Below are 27182 nucleotides of genomic sequence, written 5' to 3' on the forward strand. Positions count from 1 at the left end.
GGTTGTTTGGGGCATGGACTTCGATACAAACCACTAGGCTCTGGATATGGTTATGGTTGGCCACATTTTGGAACTCTTGTTACGTGGAAAGATCTCCATTAAGAGAGCTATCCATCTTAGTAGAGCTGTTTGGACAATCCCAAATTCTACTGTGACAGGGAGTTGTAATTTGCTCCTCCCAGAACAGATTGAGAGAAGGTTCAACTTCTACTGTTTCCTGATTGCAAAAGCAATACTGATCTCAGCCAGCGCATTCAGTACATTCCAGATGGTGTCTCTTCCAGGTTGAATGTCTTACACATAGTGTACATGGTCTGCATAGGAGATTACATTATTTCTTTTGAGATATACTTCACTTCTAATACAAGTTGCTGATATTTGGGGTTTCTTCAGAGTGCAGTGTTTATGAAGTATTTGTTTTAGTGGCTGAAGCCTTGAAGGATTTTTAGCTGTTCCCCTGTCTGGATGACTGGGTCATTTTGGCTTTGTTGGATTCCTTGTTAACATTGCTTTAGTGGGTGCATGAGTGGTTATAGTCACTTGGGCGGGTGACCATAGCATAGAGGAAATGCTCTTTGGTCCCATGTCAGAGAACTGCCAGGTTGTTCCACCACTGAGAGGGCCCAAAAAGTCAGGAATTTTGCAGTCCTGATAAGGCCACAACACAAAGTACAGGCTCACTCCCTACTCATGTGTCGGGGGGGAAAGGTATACTACAATTTACATTGTGTCATTTAAACTCCTGAAGATATAAGTGTTGTAGATGCACTATAAGGTGTCAGTGGTTGTAGGGTCACCGCATGCTCATGAAGCTATTCTTGGTGATTAATCCTTGGGCCTAGGAGTGGAGGAAAAGTCACCCCAACCCCCAATAGGCTTTCATTCTTGCAGACAAACATGTAGTAGTTCTGACATCAGGTTATCCTATGGTAGGACAGGGATGAGAAGCTAATCTTGGCTCTTCCAGTCTTCACGAGGTGTGGTTTAACCATCCCTCCCCAGAAAGGAGGCTTCATATCACCCAGCTGGAACTATGAGCCTTTTTTCAGATTCACAGAGACTTGGGGGAGAAGATAAGTAGGCTATCATTTTGATAACCAATCCATTCCTGGGTATCTTAATAAGCAAGGGTGCATGTAGTCATACCACCTGTGCAGAGGGAATGGGCATGTGTAGCAGTGAACCGTAGACATAGGCATCATTTTCTCAATAGTGCACATTCCAAGGGAAGTGTATGTGCTGACACTCTGAGCCCACTTCTCCATTTCTCTCTTTGAGCTGTGGATTTAGAAGCCATGCCTAGGTCACAACTTTCATAGGTAGGTCACACTGAATATTGAACTGTTTGCCAGCTATAGTGTTCATAATGGCAATGCATGGTGAACAAAGATCTGCTTACCTCCCATTACTGCTGCTTCTACATGGCAGCATTTATCACTAGCTTCTGGAACTTCCTATAATGTGGTCTTAATTTGCTCTTATTCTGTTAATTTCAGTTTGTAGCTCCATGCTGTGGTGTGTCAGTTTTGTTGTGCAGCAAGAGTTTTGCTAGCTTTTCTTACTGCATGGTCAGACTTATCAGCAAGATGCCAGGTGCTGCTTAGATTTACTGTTTTTACTGCCAGTGCTACACTGCTGCCAAATGGCACTGCAATAATTTTTGCTGGGTTCATTTGTTTCGTCCAGTTTTTCAGTATGATTCCTGGCACTTATAAAATTTTGGTTACTGTTGTTGCTGCCATTTAGTTATTGTTAGTGCTGCCAATGTTACGAAATGTCACTGGGAGTGTTTACTGTCCTTCCATATCACCGTTGCAGTAATCTTTACAGTAGAGATCTCCTGTGAGGGTAGCCCAACATCCAGCCAGTATACCAAAGCCTTTAGATTGTAATAGGGACACCGTACGTCACATGTATGCTCCCCATGCATGTCGTAGGGCATAACATCACAAAGATGGAACGTAGGAAAGAAGATTAGTAAAGTAGAAGTTAATAAAATAGAAGTTAAAGTTATGGAATGCCTGCAAGGTGAAGGATTTGATGCAGAAGGTCAAACACAGGCTACATCACAGCAGGATGGAGCGAGTCCCCAAAGTAGGGAGAAACAGGAAGATCAGGAAACCTCTGAAGAAATATGGACATGGGAAAGAAAAAGAGATTTAATATGGTGTAATATTTATGCAAAGGAGAAAGCAAAACTAACCACTACAAAAAGAGCAGCCCCAAAGATATTTGAAGAGAAATACAGGCAAAGGAATCTGGACATGGAAAACTTTACAATACCAAAAATAAGAAGACAAAGAGGAAAAGGAGATTAGTAATGGAAAAGTTAAAGAAATCGAAACTGAGGTTATGGAGTACCTGCAAAGTGAAGGATTTAATGTAGAAAATCTAATTCAGAAAGCACCACAACAGGATAGAGTAATAGATATCCAAATTAAGGGGAAACCAATGGAACAGGAAGCAATTGGTCAGGTCTCATATGAAGATAATTTGGAGCCCTCGACAGGAAACCAGTATGAATGTTCACTTGAAGCTAGGCAACAAGGAAAGGAACAGGAAACTGTGGAAGCTCTGATGCAGTCAATGTTGGGGAGTGATGGGCCAGTGAATTCCCATATGATAGAGCAATGGATGGCACAGGATGAAATTAAAGAGAATGTGCCTTAGGAAGATACTATAGAACCTTCTATAGAATGCCTGCAGGAAGTGGAAAACAAAAGAGGTGCCCTCAGTTTGGAAGAAAATGAGCTAAGAGAAGAGTTGCTTGATTTAATAGACATAGACAGATATATCAAGATCAATGAAATAAATAAGAGTGTAGAAGGTTAATGAAACCCAAAAAGTCAGAAGCCTGATAAAACAAATGAACACAGTAATTAGGACTGTTCATAGAGACCCATGTGCAACTAAATAACTGATGAAGTTCTACCACAAGAACACAGGGTAGTGAGGGAAAGGAAGGGGAGAAATTGAATACCATCATGGAACTATCAAATAGAGAAAACTGTAAGGAAGGATGTGTCACTGTTAGAAGGCTATATAAGAGGGAACAGATCAATAAAAATATTAAGAAAGATAGGTGTGGTAAAAGCAATGCGCAGTACTAGACAGACCAGGATCTATCATGCGCTATTGCAAATAAACAAAAAAATTCAGAACGGGCGGAAAAACGTAGAAGATGCGAAGATAAATATAAAGGAAAAGTAAAAAAATAAGCAATTTCTTGAGGACCCAAAAAAGTTTTATAGAGGATTGGAAAGCAAGGTAAAAGGAATTGAAAGACCGCCAAAAAAAAGAAATGGCTACATTTTGGAGAAGTATCTATGATGATCCTGTGGAACATAATAAAGATGCTAAATGGATAGAAGAAGTTAAAGAATAAGAGGTTTAAAGGTACAGGATATGAAATGGGATGAAGTAACAGGTAGAGAGATTTAAACAAAGTTAAGAAAAGCCTCTAATTGGAAACCCCTCAGGCCCAGATGCATTACCTAACTTTTGGCTGTAAGTATTAACATCTTTGCATGAAGATTTAGCCATGAATACAAACTATTTATATGCGCACCCCGAACAGACAACAACCTGGTTAACAACAAGAAAAACAATGCTCCTACTTAAGAGTGACTCTGCAAGCTACCCTAAAAATTATAGACCAATAACTTGCCTTCTGACGACATATAAACTATACACAGGAATTGATGCCAACAGAGGTTTATAGTCCTTTAGAAGAAAACTCAATTATGGCAGTAGAACAAAAGGGCAATAAAAGAAAGTCATATCGAATAAAGGATCATTTGTTGTTAAAGTCATAGTGGAGAACTGTAAAAAGAAGAATCTAAGTATGGCATGAATTGACTACAAAAAAGCATTTGATAGTATCCCAAATTCATGTGGATAAAAGAGCTCTTGAAAATATATACAATACAGCCTACACTGATCGACTACATTGCAGTGACCATGAAACGGTGCCAGACCACTTTGCAGTTAAGCCATGATAAAGGACAAATTATTATCCAGGGGATAAAAATTCAAAGGGAGATATTCCAGGGTGACTCTGTCACCGTTGCTATTCTGCCTTGCCCTTAACTCATTAAGCTGTCTAAACAGCTTAGGCCATGGCTATAATTTGGCTCCTAGAATACAACAAAGTGTAAAGACTTCATATCTTCTCCTTGTCAATGATTTAAAACAGTATAGTTCATCAGATGAGGAACTGAAAGCACAACTGCAAATTGTCAAAACTTTTTCAGATGATATAAGAATGTCATTTGGTCTTTGATAAATGTACAGAAGCAACCTTTAAAGCAGGAAAACTGCAACACCAGGAAAACATCAGTTTGGGACAAGAATGTGACATAAAAGAACTTGAGCAAGAAGGAATGTATAAATATTTGGGAATTGATGAAGGATCAACAATAAAACACAAAGAAATGCAAATAAAACTTAGTAAGGAATATTTCAGAAGACTTGAATTAATCCTGAAAACAGCACTGACATCTAGGAAAAAATCCAGGCTATAAACCAATTTGCTCTTCCTGTCCTAACTTACAGTTTTGAGTGACTGACTGGCCCCAAGACGTGTTGGATACAGTGGCAGATTTAGACATGGGCACAGGGGCGAGTGCCGGCCCCTTTTTAAACTTTTTTTTTTTTTAATCAGGACGTGCATATTTTCTTCCCAAAGAATCCTGTCACTAGTGCGCCTAATTAATACATTAGAGATGCGATTGGAGGTTGCAGTCAGATTTTTTTGTTTTTTTTTTACGATCCTCCAACTGCATCTCCGTTGTAATTTAGACACGTTGATGACAGCTGTTATATTGTTGTGAGTAAAAGCTTGGTTAAACTTGTGATAAGACAGAAGACCGTCTAATTTTAAAATAAGATCAGTTGGACAAACGAGTTTGAAACTGCTTGTCCAGTGTGAGGGAGTGATCTGCACTGAGGTAATTATTTGCTAATTCTTTTACTTTATTGAACCAATTTTCAAGGAGCCAATGAAGCGGTACAGTTGAGCCACTGCTGCGTTTGGCGTGCTTACAGCATAAATTATGCAGAGTCTTCTAGTTGTGGTTTAAATTGAACTTAAAAATGCAGCGATATTGTTTATTTTATATGAAAAACAAATTTGCAAAAAAGATGTTTTGTTCTGTGGTTGAGAGCGGACATTATACTTTGTTCTATAGAGGGTACACACTTTAAGTGTAGTAAAATAGCATTTAGCTTTAGAAAAAAACTTTGTCTTTGAACAGTTATTTCTACTGGTACGGACTTTCAAATTGGGTCTTTCTGCTTGTGTTACAAAAGGTGTGAATGTTCATGTTGTGTACAGCTTTAGAGACTTGCTATCTCCCCACCCAGTGTGTTTTTTAGGCTGTTTGGCAACCCCATAGAGCTATTAATGCTGCTATAATTTTTTTTTTTTTTTTTTTGACATCGTCAATAATGCTGCACAGTGTTTTGTGCGTTTTCCTAACTGGAGTGCATTAGGTAATGAAACATGGAGGAGAGAAAATATTGTAGTTGTCTTAATTTTTCCTTCCTCGTGTTTTTTTTTCTACTCTTTCTCTATAAAACGTGTGTATGTATGTACATATGTGGATTTAATTTGCGAGTGCCTACATGCTTATTTTGGTGACGAGTGCATCACAGTGTAAAGGGGACTTTTAAGAGCTCGGTGACTTGAAACTTACAGTACTGTAATTGATATGCTAAGCGGAAAGCACAGAATTAAAGTCAAATGTACTTCTGCTTCAGCTGTCCCATTACTTCATTTTATATGCATTTTTGCTCAGTTTTAATTGTGTAGTCACTCGCTAAATAGATATTAGCATATGTTTATCCAGGGGTTACATCATCACTCAGCTGTCCCTAATTTTGATTCAGATTTAACTTTGTCCCTCCTGACTGGTGACTTTTGCAGAAATGGTGGTAAATTACAATTTCACTTGAGAAAAAAAATGTATATTATTTCCCATTCTCCTGCTGTCAATGTAAAGCGTCCCTGAGTATTTCTGGATTTGTCCCCGATTGGTGAGAGCTACTGTTTTAAGTGAATGTACAAACCTTGTACAATAGCTCCTTACCATATACCAGCTTGAAGGTCTACTGAATGTAAACCATGTTATACAAATAAACTGCTTCTGAGGGGAATTGGTTCCTGTATATAACTGGTGCCAGCTCTGCTGTTTCTCCATGAAGTTGATCAGAAAGTACTAGCCCGTCCCCATCTATTTAAGTTTGACTTTTTCTCAGGACAATCTTTCCTTGAGGTCGGGAGAAGTTCAGACAGAATTTTGAAAGTTAGATTAAAAAACTTCTTTTATATCTATATCCTTAAGATTTCAGCTGTTAAAAAAAAAAAAAAACTTTAGGAATCCATGTTTTAAGTTTCTGAGTTTGTCATCCGTGGACTACAATTAATAGAAGTGGAAGTGGGTAGATGTTATACTGGGGACAAGCCAAGAGCCACGCAAGCTGTTTTGTAGACTCATACAACACAGTCAGTAAAAGATGATTCTGAAACAAAGACTAGGTAAATAAGCTGAACCATAACAAAGACATTTGATTTTATAACATTACCAGTGCTTATTTTAATAAAGTGTTAAAGTTTCTGTGGAGCAGAACTTGTTCTGGTGCTTCCCATTTTGTGCAGGGAAAGTTGTATATGTGTGATTGACCTGTACCAGCATTAGAGTGTTACCTGCAGTGATGGATGGGATTGTTCATTTTGTACTTTTTAACATAGCTCTCAACCAAACAGGGACAAATGTCAACAGAATCAGGGACATAGCCAGAGTACATCAGGGACAATCAAGGACACTTTTAAACTGTTAGTACTATTTATGTGAGACATTGACAGAATAAGGGAAGGTGAAGTAATGTATATCATTTGATGTTAAAGGAGTATACACCCGTATTTATTGTCATTAAGTGCAGTTCACTATCTTTCCTGCAAAAGTCATCCGTTTTAGGAGGGATGAAGAGGGACAGAGCTAAGATACGAGTCAAATTCAGGGACGTCCCTGAAAATCAGGGACAGCTGAGAGGCAAGCTTTTTAATGGATAATTTTTGCAGTAATGGAGCTTTTATCCCTGGGCCTCCACTGAAATGAGTTTCTGACCTAGTTGGACTTTCCCTGTTACCAAATGCTAAATAAATACAATAAATAAATTACAAGCTGTCACCTACTTTTGGCTGACCTTCAACCTCTGCATGTGTTCACGTCTGTGTACTACATCAGCTTTGCTTTACTTTTAATGACACGAGTGTTCATTTTACTAATTTTCTGTAGTTCCATATGTTTTAATAAGAAATAGCTTCATAAGTAATAGATATGGTATTTGTTTATTGTTTTCATATTCATTTTCTGTAGTTCCTAGGGCATAACTCTCAACTAAATGGGGACAAATCTTAAGACAAACAGGGACAAATCCGAAAATAATCATGGATAATCAGGGATACTTTTTAAAACATTAATACTGTTAACTTGAGATGTTAAAAGAATAAGTTAATGTGAATTAATATACAGTTTCTGAAGTAAAAGAAGTCCATAACTCTAATTATACTATCATTATTTATTAAGTGTAACCCACCACAACATCTCCAAAAGTGACCAGTTTTAGGAGGGATTAAGAGGAACTGAGCTAAAATTTGTGTCAAAATCAGGGACAGTTGAGAGGTATGTTGTAGTGTACAAGTACTGTGAATAACTAGCCACTTTGCCCCACCTGCACCCACTGTCAATCACGGAAGGAACGCCTGCCAGTCACGGACTGAACGCCCAATGCTGCATTAACCTAGTGGGTGGAAGTGGTAGTTAGTTACACAGTATAGACAAAACCAAAAATGCACAAGACACAAAACCAATGAAAAGGTGGAGCTCAAACCAAAGTACAGCAGCCAATATCCAATGTCCTGAACGTAAACGGTTTATTATTAACACAGTAAGTTTTCGTTACCTTATCTAAAGTAACTTCTTCAGAGGAAAAACAACAGGAATACAAAAGAGCGCCAAATTTAAACTGGAATTGACGTAATCACGTCAAAACGCTCATCATTAAAAATTTGAATTCACCGAGCTATCGGTGAATACATGTCAAAACAAAAACTCAATGGTTAATACAGAATAAGTACACTGCATAAATACATTTTTGTCAATTAAAAACAAACTTCTAGCGTTAACTAATGTTTTCATCATAAATGATGTTATAGAATTGAAAGTGTATAAATAGATAAGCAAAATCATGTTTTCGTACACCTACTACCATAAAGTGAGTGAGTGCAAACAATGTAAGATTTCAAATGTAACGAGGGGTATGTTTATAAGTCAATATATTAGTGCAGAGACTACATGCTACCCTCTTATATATTAACTAGCATATTTAAAAAAACTTAACTGTTAATAAATTGGTACAAAAACAGTCAACAAGTTAAGATCGCTATAAAATACTAATACTCAATAGCTCTGTCTAAATAAAACCAATACTGATCTATCTCAGAAGACTTCTGAGTTTTAAAAGACAGGCTATGTTGCAATTTTCATTAAGACCAGGGAAAGTAAAAGCATCTAAAGTTAGTTGCCACTCAAGCTCACGAACTTATAACATAAGGGATGAAGGACCACCCCTAATGTCGGGAAGTAGTTGGTCGATAGCTTGAAAGTGGAAGCTATGGCCTGGATTACCATCAATATGCTTAGCTAAAGCATTTTCTTTCTTATTTTCTTTATAGCATAAATATGCTCATATAACCTCTCTCAGAATTTACGATCAGTTTTGCCTAAGTAAAAAACTGAACAACAATCACAAGTAGCCAGGTAAATAATACTCTTAGACTAACAGTTGAGTTTGTGATTAATAGAAAATTTCATATTGTTCACTTCAAAAAAACTACCAGGTCTAACATATCTACACATGTTACATGTCCCACATAAAAATGTGCCTTTAGATCTAATAATAGTTGTAGTATTTTTCTTTTCTAATAAGGTTATAAGGTTCGCACCTCTCCTATGCACTATAGTAGGAGAAAAACCAAGTTTATCTACTAAAAGTTGGTTGCCCCTAATGAAGTGCCAATTTTTGAACAAAATAGGCTTAATTAGTTCAATTTCTTTATTAAAAGTAGTGACAAAACTGGTGTTGTAACGCATTACTGGTATGGTAGGATGTGGGTCATGTTGATTAGATAAGGTAACGAAAACGTACTGTGTTAACTCTCAGTTAACTGGAACTCAAGCAACCGGCAAAAAAAAAAACTGAAGAAATACAGAACAGTATGAATGATTCAATTTTCATGTGTTGCACTTTCTGCCCCCCCGAAACATACTTTGTTTTTAAAGCTTGAGTTTTAAAAAGGAAGATGGGAAATAAATTCTCTCTCTCCCCAACCTCAGAACAAGTCAATCCAAACAAGTCAAATTGCTAAAATGGCAACACTTGCTCCACACTCGCTCAGTTTGCAACATTCTCTCTCCAATCTCTCACACAGAGACTGTTCAGCTTTCATACATCTTTCTGATCTCTCACACAGTCACTTCTGCTTTCATACATACATTCACTCACTCACTCTCTCTGATCTCTCACACACACAGTCTGTCTTCTGCTTTCATACATGCATTCACTCACTCTGTCTCCAATCTGTCACATACAGTCACTTCTGCTTTCATACATGCACTTACTCACTGTTTCTCTCTAATCTCCCACACACACTTTCTTCAGCGTTCATACATCTCTCCGATCTCTCTCACACACAGTCTCTTCAGCTTTCATACATGCATTCACTCACTCCTTCTCTCGCTGATCTCTGACACACACACAGTCTGTTCTGCCGTCATATATGCATTCACTCACTTTCTCTCATTTCAGTTAATTCAGTTCCAATCCACTCAGCGTGCCATTGAAAACTGTTCCACGTGCCATGCTTTCTAGCAAAAATATACATTTAAATATTATTATTCCAGCCAGGCTTTTAATTACTGTATTTCAATATTAAAATCAAATCCATACGGTGTTTATGGTAGGTATGGTATAGTATAGGGTACAGTATTGGGCCTATTTTTAATAGTAACTCTCAAGCAACCGGAAACTACAGTTATCCGACATCTACCAATCCCCATGAGTGCCAGTTAAGTGAGAGTTTACTGTACTAACCTTGGGCGTTTCTGCTGCTATTCAAGAAAACCATTAGTGTGAGAGGTCTCTTGCTGTTGCAGCACATCACAATGGACACATATGTTTTATTACTGAAATGCATATCACAGCAAGAGTACCATACAGCACCTTGCCTTATTCTAGTCTTTAGTTCATACCTCTCAAGTGTACCTCAGTACAAGGAACATTCCTCATTTCATGTCTGAAAAATGTCCATGTTCCACACTGAAAGGATCTGTCATACATTTAGTCTTAAGAAATTTTCTAACTTCTATCCATTGTAAATAATACTGAATCAAACTAATTAATCCATAAGAACATCTTTTTAAGTATAAAGTAACACATACAACCATCCTGTGAACTTCCTACCTGAAGTTCTTAGTAACCTTATTGATTAAGGGAGTGTTTCAATACAGAAAGAGTAAATATAAGAGTTATTTATAGAATTAGGGTACCATGAACAAAGAGATCACAATTGAGAATAATAGTCTTTGGTGCAGGCTGGAGAAGTTGTTTGACCGCAACTGAGCTACAAAATATAAGTATTTTTTGATTATTTTAACAGATTACTGTTTTTATAATTTAATATATATAAAGCACTTTGTCTATTCAGAATCTTCAGAAATCTTTTTCTGTTTAAAAACTTTCATAGCTTGTTGTCTTAGGCTATTGTATAAACTGAAACATTTACTCTGTGTAATTATCTCTTGGCTAGTGGGGGCTGGTTCTTTTGTGTTCTTGTAAAAAAAAAGTTGTGTTTCTGGTCTTTGGTGCAGGCTGGAGAAGTTGTTTGACCCGCAACTGAGCTACAAAATATAAGTATTTTTGATTATTTTAACAGATTACTGTTTTATAATTTAATATATATAAAGCACTTTGTCTATTCAGAATCTTCAGAAATCTTTTTCTGTTTAAAACTTTCATAGCTTGTTGTCTTAGGCTATTGTATAAACTGAAACATTTACTCTGTGTAATTATCTCTTGGCTAGTGGGGGCTGGTTCTTTTGTGTTCTTGTAAAAAAAAAGTTGTGTTTCTGGTCTTTGGTGCAGGCTGGAGAAGTTGTTTGACAACTGAGCTACAAAATATAAGTATTTTTTGATTATTTTAACAGATTACTGTTTTATAATTTAATATATATAAAGCACTTTGTCTATTCAGAATCTTCAGAAATCTTTTTCTGTTTAAAAACTTTCATAGCTTGTTGTCTTAGGCTATTGTATAAACTGAAACATTTACTCTGTGTAATTATCTCTTGGCTAGTGGGGCTGGTTCTTTTGTGTTCTTGTAAAAAAAAGTTGTGTTTCTGGTCTTTGGTGCAGGCTGGAGAAGTTGTTTGACCGCAACTGAGCTACAAAATATAAGTATTTTTTGATTATTTTAATATATATAAAGCACTTTGTCTATTCAGAATCTTCAGAAATCTTTTTCTGTTTAAAAACTTTCATAGCTTGTTGTCTTAGGCTATTGTATAAACTGAAACATTTACTCTGTGTAATTATCTCTTGGCTAGTGGGGGCTGGTTCTTTTGTGTTCTTGTAAAAAAAAAGTTGTGTTTCTGGTCTTTGGTGCAGGCTGGAGAAGTTGTTTGACCGCAACTGAGCTACAAAATATAAGTATTTTTGATTATTTTAACAGATTACTGTTTTATAATGTAATATATATAAAGCACTTTGTCTATTCAGAATCTTCAGAAATCTTTTTCTGTTTAAAAACTTTCATAGCTTGTTGTCTTAGGCTATTGTATAAACTGAAACATTTACTCTGTGTAATTATCTCTTGGCTAGTGGGGGCTGGTTCTTTTGTGTTCTTGTAAACAAAGGTTGTGTTTCTGGTCTTCGGTGCACGCTGGAGAAGTTGTTTGACCAATAACTGAGCTACAAAATATAAGTATTTTTGATTATTTTAACAGATTACTGTTTTTATAATTTAATATATATAAAGCACTTTGTCTATTCAGAATCTTCAGAAATCTTTTTCTGTTTAATAACTTTCATAGCTTGTTGTCTTAGGCTATTTTGTCCCACCCTCCTCCCTGTTGGTGTCTTGCTCTTATACTTGGTGGCTTTGCAGTTGCGCGCCCCTACTGTGGCACACCTCCCAGACTAGTGTCATTAGCTCATTCTTCTTAATACAGAGAGAACACTTGATAAGGCCTTCTGTACCTCCTTTATACCTTTTCAAAAGTAAAACAAAACTTTTTGAACCTTCTTGTGTTCTGACTGACCTTCTCAAACATATTGGAAATATACAGTATATTTCAGAGCATTTGTTATAACTGTATTTGCTATAACTGATTTAAGTATTTTTTTCTGGCTTTTTGAATATTTACTGCTTAGTGACTGCATCTTAGCCTGTTTATACAGCTCTGCATTCTATTTAAACTGTTTTTGTGTTGATTAACTGTTTTGCACTCTTAAAAGTTATTTGTTGCTGAATTTTACCTGTAGGCTAACACCCTCAAGTGTGCTAGCCACTTAAAAGCATTTATAGCATTTACTGTCTGTTTTTTTTCCTTGTCTCTGTTAAAAAAAAAAAAAAAAAAAAAAAATCTCTTGTTTTCCCACCTTACTGAACTAGAGTAGTCCAGTTTCAGAGTTGCTGATCCCTGGGCTTTGTTTTTAGTTCCTGTTACTGATCCATTGCCTTATTAGGAAGGAGGGAAGTTTCTTTGCTTACCAGTGGGAGTGGGAAGCACTGAGCAGCCTTTTTGTCCAAATTGGTGAAGTTTCAGCCAGAAACTAGTAGTCTATTGGTCGTAGCTCCTTTCAGCCCACTGCTATAAAACACGCTAAACACGTGTTTTCCAGCTTGTACCAACTCTGCACAGATCCTCGTGGTGGCCTGCAGAGTGATCCAAGCAGCAGAGAGCTAAAGAGTGACTTTCTACCAGATATAAGTATTTTTGTGGCTTTCCCACTGTTATTAAGCTAGCGACTGCATTTGCCTGTTTTACTGCTACTTTAAGTGATTTCTGCATTTTACACTGTTTATTGCACTTTAAGTTACTAATTGTTGCAAATTGTTTCTGTAGGCTACACACTAAAGTGCTAGCCGATTTACAGCATTTATAGCATTTACTGTCTGTTTTTCCTTATCTCTGTAATAAAACAAAAATCTCTTGTTTTCCCACTTTACTGAACTAGAGTAGTCCAGTTTCAGAGTTGCTGATCCCTGGGCTTTGTTTTTAGTTCCTGTTACTGATCCATTGCCTTATTAGGAAGGAGGGAAGTTTCTTTGCTTACCAGTGGGAGTGGGAAGCACTGCCTTTTGTCCGATTTGGTGAAGTTTCAGCCAGAAACTAGTAGTCCATTGGTCGCTTTGGGCCAATTCCTAGCTCCCTTCAGCCCCTGCTATAAAACACGCTAAACTGTACTGCTGATCTAACCAGCATATCCTATAACTGAAAAGGTCATCTCTACTTGATTCCCAAGTAGACTATTCTCTATCTGTAAAGCCTAGCACTTACTCCTACAGTACTTGCACCTTGATAAAGCACTCTTATTATAGATAGTACCCCACCAGCCCAAAACCCACTTCCCCGGAGTCCTTTGAAAGTTCTTTATCTACTACTTCTAGTATGTCGAGGATCAGTTGCTAGTGTCCTCTCCAGCTCAACTGGTGAACCTGGGAATATTGAGGCAATGTTACAATTGCCTCATGTACTGAACAATCCTCTCCTTCTCCCACAAAACACAAATACATGCGAGATGCAACTATACGGCCAAACTGGAGGCTGAGCTCTCTCAACATAGGACTGGCAAGACCAGACAGGAGGAGAAGGCAACCACACACAATACATACCCAGTCACACATGGTACCATCACAACTTCAAATCATACACATACTCACACAAAGACATACTCGGAGGCTCTGGTCAAAATTTACCAAAACAGCAGAGGCCACCAAAGCAGACACCCAAACAACTACCACCTCACGACCCAACACATGCAACACATAGACCACACAGTCAGAGTGTCAAACAGTCACAGCCCTTAAGGCCAAACAAAATGCCAGACACACTTGTCATTGGTGATTCCATAGTCAGGCACACCACCAGACTGAGTAAGGAGAAGGTCACAGTAAGCTGCCTGTCGGGCTAGAATCCACCACAAAGCACTCAGGTCTCTCAACAGCAGGTACAAGTGCGACTCAGTCATTGTCCACGCTGGTGTCAGGACTACATGAACTCTCTGATTATGTAGCCCAGGCAGGTATGACCCTGACCTTGAGCAGTATCCTACCTTCACCTAGAATGATGCCACAATACAGTGATAAGATGATCAGCTTTAATAATTGGCTTAAATTCTGGTGTCATTCAAAGGGGATCCAATGTCTGTCTGCCTGGGATGACATGCTGGACAGCGCTGCTACAAGGGGCGGCTTGCACCTGTCACCCTGGGCTTCGGATATTGGCAAAGGCTCTTGCCACCCCATAGTGCCTTTTTAGGCAAGGCTCAAATTCTAAACCTACCACCCTAGAACACCAAAAGGAAAAAACTAAGGGTAATGCTGCTCAATGCCAGAAGTCTCAATCTCAAGATGCACTCTCGAGGCCCTTCTCAATATGGAGAACTTCGATGTCTGTGCTGTGACAGAAACCTGGTTCAAGGCTCCTGAGAGCACCCCAGCACTAACAGGTTTCACCTCATATCACGTTCCGGCCCCAAAATCCGGACAACACCAAGAAAGGAGGGGTGTCCATATTCATCAAGGACACCCACACCTCAAGGTTGGATGCATCGGAGACCATCCAGGTGCAATTAACCATAGGCAAGACTGCTCTGCAATTTGTAGCATGTTACAGGCCACCCTCTCAAACTCAGGAACCTCACATGGCCTTCCTGAAAACATTGGAGGGATAAATGTATCTCCAAACACCATCATACTAGGTGACTTCAACTACCCTAATATAGACTGGGAACACTACTCAAGCCCGAACACTCTAACCCAAAGATTCCTGGAGTTCATAAACTCAAATGCCATGGAACAACTAGTCACCATCCCCACAAGAGGTGAAAACATACTTGATCTCATCATCACGAACATGGGATCAAAATGTTCAACACCGAAGTATACCCCTCACTGGTGAGATCAGATCATAAACTAATCTCGCTGGAGGTCCTCATCACCTGAAACAAAAAGACCACAGTGAAAAACTTCTCAAAAGCCGATTTCACACTTCTAAAACTAGTGTGGTCTCCTTTAAGGCCCCTGAGCCAGTGGTAAACATTACTCAAACCGCTGAATCACTTACAAATGCCTTCTACCAGCACCTACAGGACTGCATGGATCAGGCAATCCCAAACAAAACTAAGACTCTCTGTACCAAAGGCAAGCGTCCAGTCTGGTGGACCCCAGCCATAAACAAGCTCTACAACAAAAGGAGGAAGCTACTACAAGATAGAACAAAATCCTTGAAAGGTAAGACACCTTTGATCATTATAAGTAAAAACTAAGAGCTCTCATAAAATCATCCAAGGCAAATTTTGAGAGAAAAAAGGACTCTAAAGACAATCATAAGGCCTTCTTTAGCTATGTTAGAAACCTAGGAGGAAACTCCCAGATATGCTCAGAATTAGTTCAAAATGATGTGAAAATTACTGAACCTACACACATTGCTAACATACTGGCTGACAGGTTCAGTGCAAACTCCCCCCAAAAGGAGAGATATCTATTCCAGAGGATTGTAGCCCCCAAACATCTCCAACGCCCAGGTGAGAACTGCCCTCACTAAGGCAAAAACACAGCATCCATGGGACGGATGGTGTCCCCGGCTGTGTGCTTCATGAACTCAACGAGGAATTAAACCCACAGTTAGGACAGCTGTTTAATCTTAGCCTCACCTCAGGATACTGTGGTCCCACTTCATAAGGCGGTGCCTCCACAGACCCTGGAAATTACATTAGCTTGACAAGCCTTATCTGCAAAGCCATGGAGAGGATCATAATGGAACTCATAAATAAAGACATAGGGAACTTGCAGACTTTGGATCCAACCCAGTTTGGCTTTGTCAAAGGCAGATCCTGCCTCTTAAACTTGGTTGACTTTTGAGACAGTCACCAAGGCCATTGATGAGGAAAGGCAGTCCATACAGCCTACCTCGACCTGGCAAAGGCCTTTGACACAATACCCCACTCAGGTATCATCGAAAAACTCATCAGCTTGAATGTAAACCCATACATCACAAGATGGGTTGCAAACTGGCTAGCGACAGAACCCACAGGGTCAGAGTTGCTGGAGCCATGTCAGACTCAAAGCCTGTCACAAGTGGTGTCCCACAGGGCTCAGTCCTGGGTCCACTCATCTACTTTTCTGAAGTACAAGCAAACACAGGAGGGTTATGGCTGACAAAGTTTGCAGATGACTGCAAACCACATCTGACACAGATATCCTCCAGAAGGGCCTCACAGAAGCGGATAACTGGTGCCAGAGCCATGGCCTGAAGTTAAACGCCAAAAATGCATAGTCATACAAAACAAGGTTACCCCTAGCTACCATATAGGTGACAATCCACTGAGCACAGAAAAAGTCATCAGGGATCTGGGGACCCAAGTTGACAGTAGTCTTCGTTTGACACTCATGTTGCTAAAGTAGTTAGGAAAACCTTCTATATCGCCCACCTGATCATGAAGGGATTCACATCTAGATCAAGGGAGGTCATCGTCCCCTGTACTCATCACTCATTAGACCTATGATTGAGTACAATGCCCGTTCGAATGTATATGACCAGACACCTGATGCAGCTTGAAAGGCCCCAAAAGTTCCTCACCAAAAGGATAAAGGGTCTCAAAAATATGTCTTATGCTGCCCGACTGAAAGAACTCCAGCTTTATTCAGTCTCATACCGCTTGCTCAGAGGTGACCTGTGCCTGACATATAAGGCCATGTCAAACCCAGATTTGATGAATATGCTTCACCTCAAAAATCTAGATCCCTCAGAACCACAAGGGCGGAGACTTAAACCTTGACACGGTTATAAATAGAACGTGCTGGAGGGACAGATTCATCACCCAGAGACTCCCTATGCTGTGGAACAAAATCCCGGTACATGTGAGGCAGAGCACGCTGGCCTTGTTCAAGAGGAATCTTGACCAATGGATGGGAGATCGCAGATATACCCCAGGGATTACTTCAGTGTCACTGCTTGACAGAGGCACAGAAAAATGATAGGCATAGTTTTTATTCAAACTAAAGGGCCACATAACTATGGGCTAGGCTTATAAATGCCCTTGGGCAGATAGCCTAGTATGAACCTATGAACCTATGAACCTTGAAATTGTAGAACTCTTTGGATAGTGATGGCATTAAAATATTATTTCTGATAATTTGAAAATGCTTAGCGCCTTCCCAAATCCATCAGAAGCATTAAGAAATTGGCCAGAATTTATATATACAAAAGGAGATCATTAAAAGATTATGTAAATGGGAGTTATAAAAAAGCAGGAATGGCAACTAAAAGAGATGAGAATACATGGCGACTGCAATTACAATAATTATATATTCCAGCATGCCTAAAGTGGATCTTTAAGAGGCGAACTGTATTTAGCTCTGGATGTATTTTAGTGTAAATCAAGTAATGTGATCTGTTTGGCTTTCTGGGAAAAAATGCTCAGCATTTTAGATCAGTAAAGCTACCAGGATGCCAAACAAAAGGATATAGAAGCATTACTATGCTATCAGGACCAACTGCGGTGGTGGTGCTGCAGTAGCGTTGTCGCCTCACAGTAAGACGTTGTTCTGTTCGATTCTCAGCTTGAGAGTCTTCTTTCTGGAGACATGCGCGTACCTTCGTTGAAGGTTGCGCATCAGGGCTGGCAACTTGGCACGTAAGAATCTACTGCCAATCATTAGCAGACCGGAGTTCCGCTGTGGCGACCCCTAACCGGGAAAAGCCGAAAGACTATGCTGTCAAGACAACTGATCTAGGGTAACAGTTTTAAGTTCAAGTGTTCAAATCTATTTTTTTCTATTTATGGTGAACGCATTTTGGCATAAGGAAGTAGAAGAGTGTAACTACAGGCCCAACCTAAATTCCTGATGCTAAAAACAAATGCTTAAGTATTTTTGTAACTATTTAAGTACTCTGGGATTGTTGATGTGTGACTGGGTTGCAGTTCCAGATTCTAGCTATGTATGTGAAATATAATAAATCTCTGTAAGAGATGTACAATGTGTGTGCCAGGACCAGATTTTTTTAACCAAATGTCTCTTGGTGTATACCATTGTACAAGTTACCTACTAATGGACATTTTTCCATTACGTAGGGGTGTTATATTCTCTTTTAGCTGGGAGTAGGACACTTATATTAGGAAGTTCAAGCAAGCCCAGTTGATGGAGGGCTTTGTAGTGATGAGTTTTGTTGGGCTGGGTAGTTGCAAATTTAATTATTTTGTTATAGCCCTGCCCCTATACCAGTTTGGTGCACCACTGCTACAGGTGGTTACAGAGCAACAGACAACTCTTCCTGATCATATAAGCACATCTTTAACTATATTGGATCTGCTGTTTTGAAAAGTCCAATGTTCATTATTATATTAAATGAAAAACAACATCTCTGAAACCATATCAAGTCAAGTAGCATGTGAAACTGTCTCTGAAAGGGAGAGTTGTAGCAATTTATTTTAATATTTATGTTCAGACTTTACATTTTTTGTTATGCCACTGTAAACGTTTACTAATTGGTGGGATTATGAGAAGGACATACTTTTTGACTGGAGAAAAAATAAAATAAAATAGACTACTAAAACATTGATTGCAGAAAAAAGCCATTGTGTAACAAACGCACACACACAAAAGAATGTATGGATAATGCTAGTATTTACCCACAAGTGTGGTCTGTTTAGTTGTTCTTTCAGTGTTGGGGTACAGGGTAAAACTAAAATGATTAAAACCATGTTGCAGTTTGTCTTATTTCAGATTTTACCAGCAGGGTTATTGAGCATTAAATACCTCTAATGCAGTAGTCACTGGCTCATTGCTTTTACATATTTTATTTCTTTTTTATCCAAGCGAGAACTTCTGTAAGTTTAACACTGTTTATTTTATTTCGTTTATTCAGCTCTGGGATAGAAACCTACAAAGGTAGAAGTGTAGTGTTGAAAGTCATTCTCAGAAAAAAAAACGGACAGTAATAGGGATATTAGTGGAACTGAGCAGTCTTTTGAGTCAGTATTAGTGTTAGTAAGTGACACCTTACAGTGTATATCATGTACAGTATGTCATAATTTGCTCAGTACTGAAAACTCCTGCTGGATTGTGTGAGTTTTCATTTAAATATTGACATTTGCCTAATGTCTTTTTTTCAGATGCACTTCTTCCTTGTTCAGGACAATGTCTTTGATTTCATCACATATACTATAGCCAATAGCATTCAAATTATATTTTATCAGGTAATAAAGTACACGGTAGTAGTTAACAAATGCTGCTACATGACTGGGGGAAGTGTTCCATTGAAATGAACGTTAAAACTTTTAGGGAACTCAGAACACTGTTAACACATTACATTGACCTTGCAAAGACCCACATTGAAAATAATGACTTTAGATCTTGAAAGGGCTCTTTTGTGGTTTTATTATTGTGATTCTCCAGGAGTGCACACTTACTCCCACACAGGTCTTCTAGATCCTCAGAGTGCAATATATAGGAATAGGGATGAATAGGTCCTTCCCATTAATTATGAGTTTAGTTATTTGGTACATCCACTAAATGAACCTTTTGCTTATTTATTCAGACATTTGTGCCTGTGGTATACATTTTATGTTGCATAACAATAGCATAGATTTTGCTGTAGTTATTTCCACCTTAAAGGGTTTCTTTCCAAGTTTATAACAGTGCATATGCCCACTATGACAAGGAAGAAGAATGTGACTTGATATGGGCAACCAATCATCTTTCCCAGGCATGCATTGAAACTACTTGTGCTATCTGTACATGTGCTGTGTGCTGCACAGGAATTATGTTTGTACTACCATATCCACAGCAAAATCATGTGCAACCGAATGTAAATTGATGTTTTTCCACACATGATGTCAAAGCCTCTTATGGTGATCTTTTCACAACCACCAAACCCAGTATCCCACTTTCTCGCTTCCATGGTAGTAGTCAACTAACCAGACTGCGCCCCCCCCTCTTGCAAATTCCTGGATCCACCACTGGGATAGATTAGATAGGAAAACAAGAAGGATGCTTCATGCTCACCAAATGATTTAAAAAAATCAGTGCATACCAAGATTATATATTCCCCGTTCCGAAGGAGGGATGAGCCTCCTTGAAATTGATTATATGTATAGATCTGCAATTGTGGGACTCCACACATATCTGCTTACCTCACAAGACCCAAATGTATTGAAAGTTTTGAAACACGAGGAAAATAAAACTAAGATGACTTCTCTGCTTACTCTAGTAGAAGCATATCGTCTTCAAGCAGGAATGGAAATCAAACCAGAAGTAGATAAAAATCAGGCAGCAACTGAATATGCCAAAAACAAAAAGAATATAAGGTGAAGGACCAGATGAGAAGGCAAGAAATGTGGAAAAAGCATAAATATAGTTGCAAGTATAGAAGACTTCTGGGAGAACCTCATTTTGATCAGGCACGAACGTAGGAGAATGGTTGAGGAGAGGCAAATGCAAACCAAGAGAGGAAAGGTTAATATTGGCAGCCCAAGACAGTGGGCTGTGTACACGTTGGTTTACAAAGTCCATTGAACATGTGGGATAAACAAATGTAGGTTTTGTAAAACCGAATTGGAAACAGTCGCACACCTCGTTGCTGGTTGCAACATACTAATGGCAGAAGGACTGTATACTGAACGGCATAATAATGTGGCAAAACTGTTGCACTGGGGATTGTGCAATCATTACGGTATTGAAGTGGCTGAAAAACACAGGAAACATGAGCCACAAAGCATCATAGAAAATGAAGTCTACATCACATGGGATCACTTGTTACCAACAGTTCAAAAGACAGATGCTAGAAAACCAGATATAGTGGTCCAAGAAAAGAAGACAAAAGTAGCATTGCTCATTGAATTCACCACACCCAGTAACTACAGTGTCTTGCATGCAGAGACATATAGTCATAAAATATCAGGATTTACAGGCAGAAACGACAGCAATGTGGAAGAAAGATGCACAGACAGTTCCAATAGAAGTAGGAGCAACAGGTCTTATAAAAAGAGTCTACAATCATATTTAGATATGCTACCAATCCGTGTAACCCTGTATGAATTGCAGGAGTCATTATTGGGCACATTATGTCTGCTGCAAAGAGCACTACTGGCTGACATCAAAGTGTAAAACCATACTAATTTCATGAACTTTAATCGTACTTTGATTTAGGACTGGGGTCCATTTTCGTCATGGTATTAGAAACCCAAAAGATATGGAGAAATTAAAAAGTGACATACAGACATACCATTTTCCGAATAACTTTGCTGCTAGTCCAAATGCTTTTTTCGCTCATTGGTCTGAACCGCTCGTTTGTCTGCTGGTTACCAAGCCATTTTTCAGATAAGTGCCCGATGTTTTTTTTCTTCTCATCTCCTTTTATTTTGTGGTTGTTTGCTTCATGTCATCCAGAAAGGAAAATGCCAGTGTGGGATACAGATTCCCCATAATGATCATCATGAGCAGTGTTTGTCTTGCTTAGGTGTTTCTTACAACCATATGCCTTGTCCCATTTGTCAGTTGTTTGTTTCAAAGACCTTGCATAGTCGCCTCTCTTCTTTAGCATTTGACTTAGAAAAGTAATGTCTCAAATTGTTGGCTAAGGGTACTATGGAGGAATCATCCCGGACTGAGGGTCAGCCATCTGTGAAGATGACCAAGAAAGCTTGGTCAGGTTCTTCGGCTGTACCCCATCCACTGGACATCTCTCGAGAGGCTACTGCAAGCCCAGAGGACCACCTAGGTTTTCAGTCTCATTCCTCTGCCTTGACCGTTTCAGAGGATGGCGTGAATCAGGCTTCTCACATGTCCCTGGAGCCCTTGCAGACATCAGCTTTAGATGTTCAGGGGGAGCTACGGCTGTTTGTTTCTGAAAGGCCTAGAGGTGTTCCTCAAATCTTGGTCAAAGAAGAAATTCCTACTATGCTTATAGAATGTCATCAAGGGTCTGAGCCACCGAAGATCTTTAGGGCTTGAAAAAGAAGCAACAAACTAAACACATTTCTCCTGCTCCCACAGACCCTCAACGTGAATGGCAAGATTTCACTCAAGGTCTGTTTAATGCCCTTATGGCTTTGAAGCCTCCTCAGGAGTCTCGATTCCTGCTCCCCCTTGGTCTTTTCCTCCTAAGATGCCGAAAGAGCAGGTGCCATCTGATGAGGATGTGAATGCTGATGAAGAATCCTTGAAAAATTCTTTCCAGATTCCCTCTCCCTTGGATTATGGCCTTTTGAGCCTACAGCTTCCTTACAGCATTGTTCTTGGAAGACTGTTCTTCTGTTGGCCCTTACCTCAGCCAGACAAGTGTCTGAGCTGCAGGCCCTTATGGCTGTTCCTCCTTTTTTGTTTTTTCATAAGGCCCAGGGTGTCTCTTCGTACTAATCTTTCTTTTATGCCCAAGTTGGTTAATAAGTTGTCTCTTAATCAGTCGATTCATTTGCCCACTTTTTCCCTTCTCCATAATCTGCTAGTGAGAAGGTTCTTCACACCATGGATTTGCATAAAAACTCCCGATTATTATTTGGACAAAACTAAAGCTATTAATTAATCTAAGCACCTTTTTTTTTCTTTTCATCCTAGATCTTTAGGTTTGGCTGTTTCCAAGCAAAACATTTCTTCTTGGATATCTAAAGCAATTTCCTTTTGTTATTCCTTTCATGGAATAGGCCTTCTTTATTCTGTTAAGGCTCATTCTACCAGGGGCTGTGGCTTCTTCAAAGGTTTGGATACTAATTCTAATCTTGGTAGCTACTTTGACTTCTTTACATACTTTTACAAAGCACTATAATGTTTAATGTTATTTCTAGGATTAGAGCCAGATTTGCCAGGGCTGTCCTACATGGTTTGCTTAAGGACTCTGCTGCTCCTTCTCCTCCAAACTTTACTCCTGCACTTTTGTACTCTCCCTATTGTAAAGAATACTGCAAAAGTAATATGAAAGGACATAGTACAGTTGTATAAAATCTTCACTGTTTCAGTATTCGCTCCCTCCTTCCTCCCTCTGTTCCTTTTCTCCTTCTGGAAGTACCTGTTCCTTCTTTGTCTCCATAGACTGTCATTCCTCCTGGGGCTTTTTAGTTTTGAGGATGGTACATCCATACATAACTTTTTTGCCCTACGTTGTGTGCTGGGAGTATAGGTGTGATGTACAGTGTCCATATTACAACCTAAAGGGAATGGTATACTGGCCAGACATCAGGCTGCCCTTGGCAGGAGATCCCTATTGTAAAGAATACTGCAACAGAGAAGAGAACGACATTTACTGTCATGGTAAGATCATTTTGATTTGACTGTGTTCATATCTGTCTGGAAATGTATTCAACATACTAGTGGCCATATTTGATTGCCAGGTTATTGGAGCTTATTGTCTATGGAAGTTTGACTACGTTCATCATCTGGCTGGAAAGGTGATTGGCATGGTGGACTTTGGCACATCTGAGGAAGATGGTAGAAGAGGAGTGAATTTGCTGTGTGTGCCTCTGTGAACATTTCCTTTCATTTTGGATTGTTTTCTAGATCAACAGTCACTATTTGGACAGAGTTGTTAGAATTTTAGTGTGGACAACTGGAGGGTTCTTTCACCTGTATTTTTTATAATGGTCATTTGAAGGTTTTCTTTATAACTTTCTGATTTGTTTTGGCAAATGTGAAAAGTTGTTAGTTTATTTGGCTCAATATTTAATGTCAAACCAACAAATGACAACTGATTGGTAATGTGGTTCTGGTTTGTTTCGACAGAAGTCTCTGAGCAGATGAACCCAGATGTTTATCACAAGGAACATTTCTGAGATTCAAGAGATTCAGGAAAACATCACTATTGTCTTGTTTTGACTTCTCTAGTAACTGTTTTGCACTTTGAACTGTGTATTCTGCCAAACCATTTGACTGTGGGTACTCTGGACTACTTGGGACTTGAGTAAAGTCTCATTCTTCAACAAATCTTTTGAACTGTTGGCTTGTAAACTGCATGCCATTGTTGGAAATAAGTTTGTGTGGACTTCCATGTACTGCAAAATGACACTTCATCTTAGTAATGACAGTACTGGATGCTAGGTTAGGAAGTAGGTCAATCTCAAACCAATTGGAGTAAGAGTCTATTAACACCAAATAATGTTGACCATGCCACTCGAAAAGGTCTGTGTCTACTGTCGACCAAGGTAGTTCCGGAATCTGATTAAGCTGAAGTGGTTCTTCTTGTTGATGTGGCTTTGTACTGTTACACAGTGAACAAGATGAAAGTAGTCTCTCAATGTCTTGTGACATAGAAGGCCAAAATACTAGTCCTCTCACCCTTCTTTTGGTAGATTCTATTCCTGGGTGACCACTATGCAAGATAGTAATGTACTCTGGTTGCAAGGACTTTTGAACAATGACTTTCAGTACTTTCGTAATGATACCATTGTCGGACAAAATCTCATCTCTGTATGGAAAATAAGGTTGCACTTCTTGAGGTAAACTTGATTGCTTTGACGGCCATCCGTGATTGATAAAGTGGTTGAGCTTTTGTAAAACTGGATTTATGGCTGTGTGATCTCTCAGCTCATCAAGACGTGTGGAAGAAAATATTTCACACTTCCATGACTTCAAAATCAAGGTTCTCATTCTCATGCTGTTCTGTGGTATTTCTGGGTGATCTGGATAAGGTATCAGCAAGATAAAGAAGTTTGTCTTTCTTGTAGACAAGTTTGAAATTATACTTTTGTAATCTCAGCATCATACGTTGCAGTCTGGCTAGAGCTGAATGCACAGGCTTTCTCAAGATAGAGACTAAAGGTCGGTGGTCTGTTTTGATGTGGATAGGCCTACCATGAACATGATCATGGAACTTCGAACATGCAAACACAATTGCCAAAAGCTCTTTCTCGATGTGGGCGTACTGCATCTCAGTTTGGGTTACAGTTCTCGATGCATAGGCAACAGATTGATCCTCTTGTAGAATGACTGCACTAAGACCAAATTTCGAAACATCACAGGAAAATGTAACTGGCTTGTGAACATCATAGTATCTGAGAATAGGTGGACTAGCAGTTCTCTGTTTCAGGACATCAAATGCTCTTTGGTGTTGCTGTGACCAAGACCAGGATACATCTTTGTGTCATCTCTCTGATTGGTGCTGAACATTGGCTCAAGTCTGGAGTGAACCTGCCTAGGTAGTTGACCATGCCAAGAAAACGTTGCAGGGCTTGAACATGGTCTGGAGTTGGCATCTCGAGAATGGCTGTTTGTTTTGATGCGTCTGGTTGTAGGCCTGTACTTGTAAATAAATGATCAACATAAGTAACTTCATGTAACCTGAATTTGTATTTGTGTGGCTTGAGCGTAAGATTCACTTGGCGTGCCTCTTGTAGAATTTTTTTAAGGTTTCTGTCATGTTCTGCTTCATCATGATCTCCTACTAGTATGTTGTCTACTATAATAGCACAAGGATACCCAGAAAAAATTTGCTCCATTGCACGTTGAAAGACTTAACTCGCAGAATTTATCCCAAATGGCATTCTCAAAAATCTGTACCTGCCAAACAGAGTACTGAAAGTCATTAGCAATAACGATAGCTGAATTTGCCAAAATGAACTCTTTGCATCTAAGACAGAAAAAATAGTGGCATTTGGCATCAAGGCTCCAACGTCTTTGACTGCGCATTGGATGATGAAGTTTTTAAGTGCCTTGTTCTAATCTTTTGGGACAGTACATATTCTGATGTCATCTAGCTTTTCTTATGAGCTACCACCATGGAAGATACCCATTCAGTTGGAGTTTCAACTGGACAAATCACACCTTGTCGCACCTTATCTAACTTGGCTTTGACTCTGTCCTGCATGGCTATTGGAACTTTACGTGCTGGCCTGATAACTGGATTGACCTCCGGGTCTAACTTCATGGAGTACACAGCTGGAAGTTTGCCTAGTTTGTCTAGGAAAAGATCAGCACAGGTAGAAAAAATGTACTGGGCAAAATTAGAGTAGTGGTCTTTTAAGCTAACTTGGTGGGCTTCCTTATTAAATGAAAACAGTCCTATTTTCAGACTAGCTCTGAGACCTAATAATGACTGGATGTGCCTCTTGACCACATAAAATAAGTCATAGCTTCTCCCAGCAGAATAACATGAAAGCACTACTCAGCCTTCGGTTTGAATTTCTTCACCTCCATAAGCAACAAGTTTCGCACACTTTGCCAAATCAAACCTTTCACCTTTACACACTCTTGCAAATGTTTCTGCTGACTGTCAACTTTGAGCTCAATTGCCATTTATCTTAACAGTGCAAAATACTTCATTTTTGGCCCTTAAATCTACTGTATTGACTGTTTCATGAAGCACTAATACACCATCAACATAAAGAGTAGAATTGCCACAGTCTAACTGATTAACTCATTTCGTAAAATGTTCCCTTTTAATAAAAGAATGTGGGCCTTTTGATTTACAAAATCTTTTGAAGTGATTCCATTTATTGCATTTGTGGCATTGCTGACCAAAAGCTAAACACTTTTTTTTTCCCTTTTAGATTCATGACTTCCATCACAGTTATGACAGTTGGCAATGAAACTAGGTGAGGGCCCATGCTTTGAGTTTGCTGACTCACTTTTCTGCTTCACTGAGACTGTGCGAAGTCTGGAATATGCTAGAAAGTTCTGGGGTTTACCAGTGAGTGCTGCAGGGGTTACAGTTGCTGCCAAGTGTTTGGGACCGTTTCTTTTAATAATGTGCTGCATACTATCAACATGAGCTTTATCACTGTGCCTTCTAGAGCTATTCACATTTGTAAGCATATTTGTGCGTTTTTCTGTGAGCTCGTATATATGACAAATCTCAATGGCCTTATTCAAAGTTAAATCACTGTCACTAAGCAAAATTTTTCGCACA

General features: G+C 39.1%; 1 protein-coding gene across 1 annotated transcript in view; it reads left to right on the forward strand.

The window, feature by feature from the left end:
• XKR5 (XK related 5) overlaps positions 1-27182 on the forward strand; it is a 482218-nt gene that overhangs the window by 227840 nt on the left and 227196 nt on the right. The gene's annotated exons all lie outside the window — the stretch shown is intronic.

This window comes from Protopterus annectens, chromosome 2.part1 (assembly GCF_019279795.1).
Source record: "Protopterus annectens isolate FY-2018-M chromosome 2.part1, PAN1.0, whole genome shotgun sequence".
In the NCBI taxonomy this organism is placed as follows: domain Eukaryota; kingdom Metazoa; phylum Chordata; order Ceratodontiformes; family Protopteridae; genus Protopterus; species Protopterus annectens.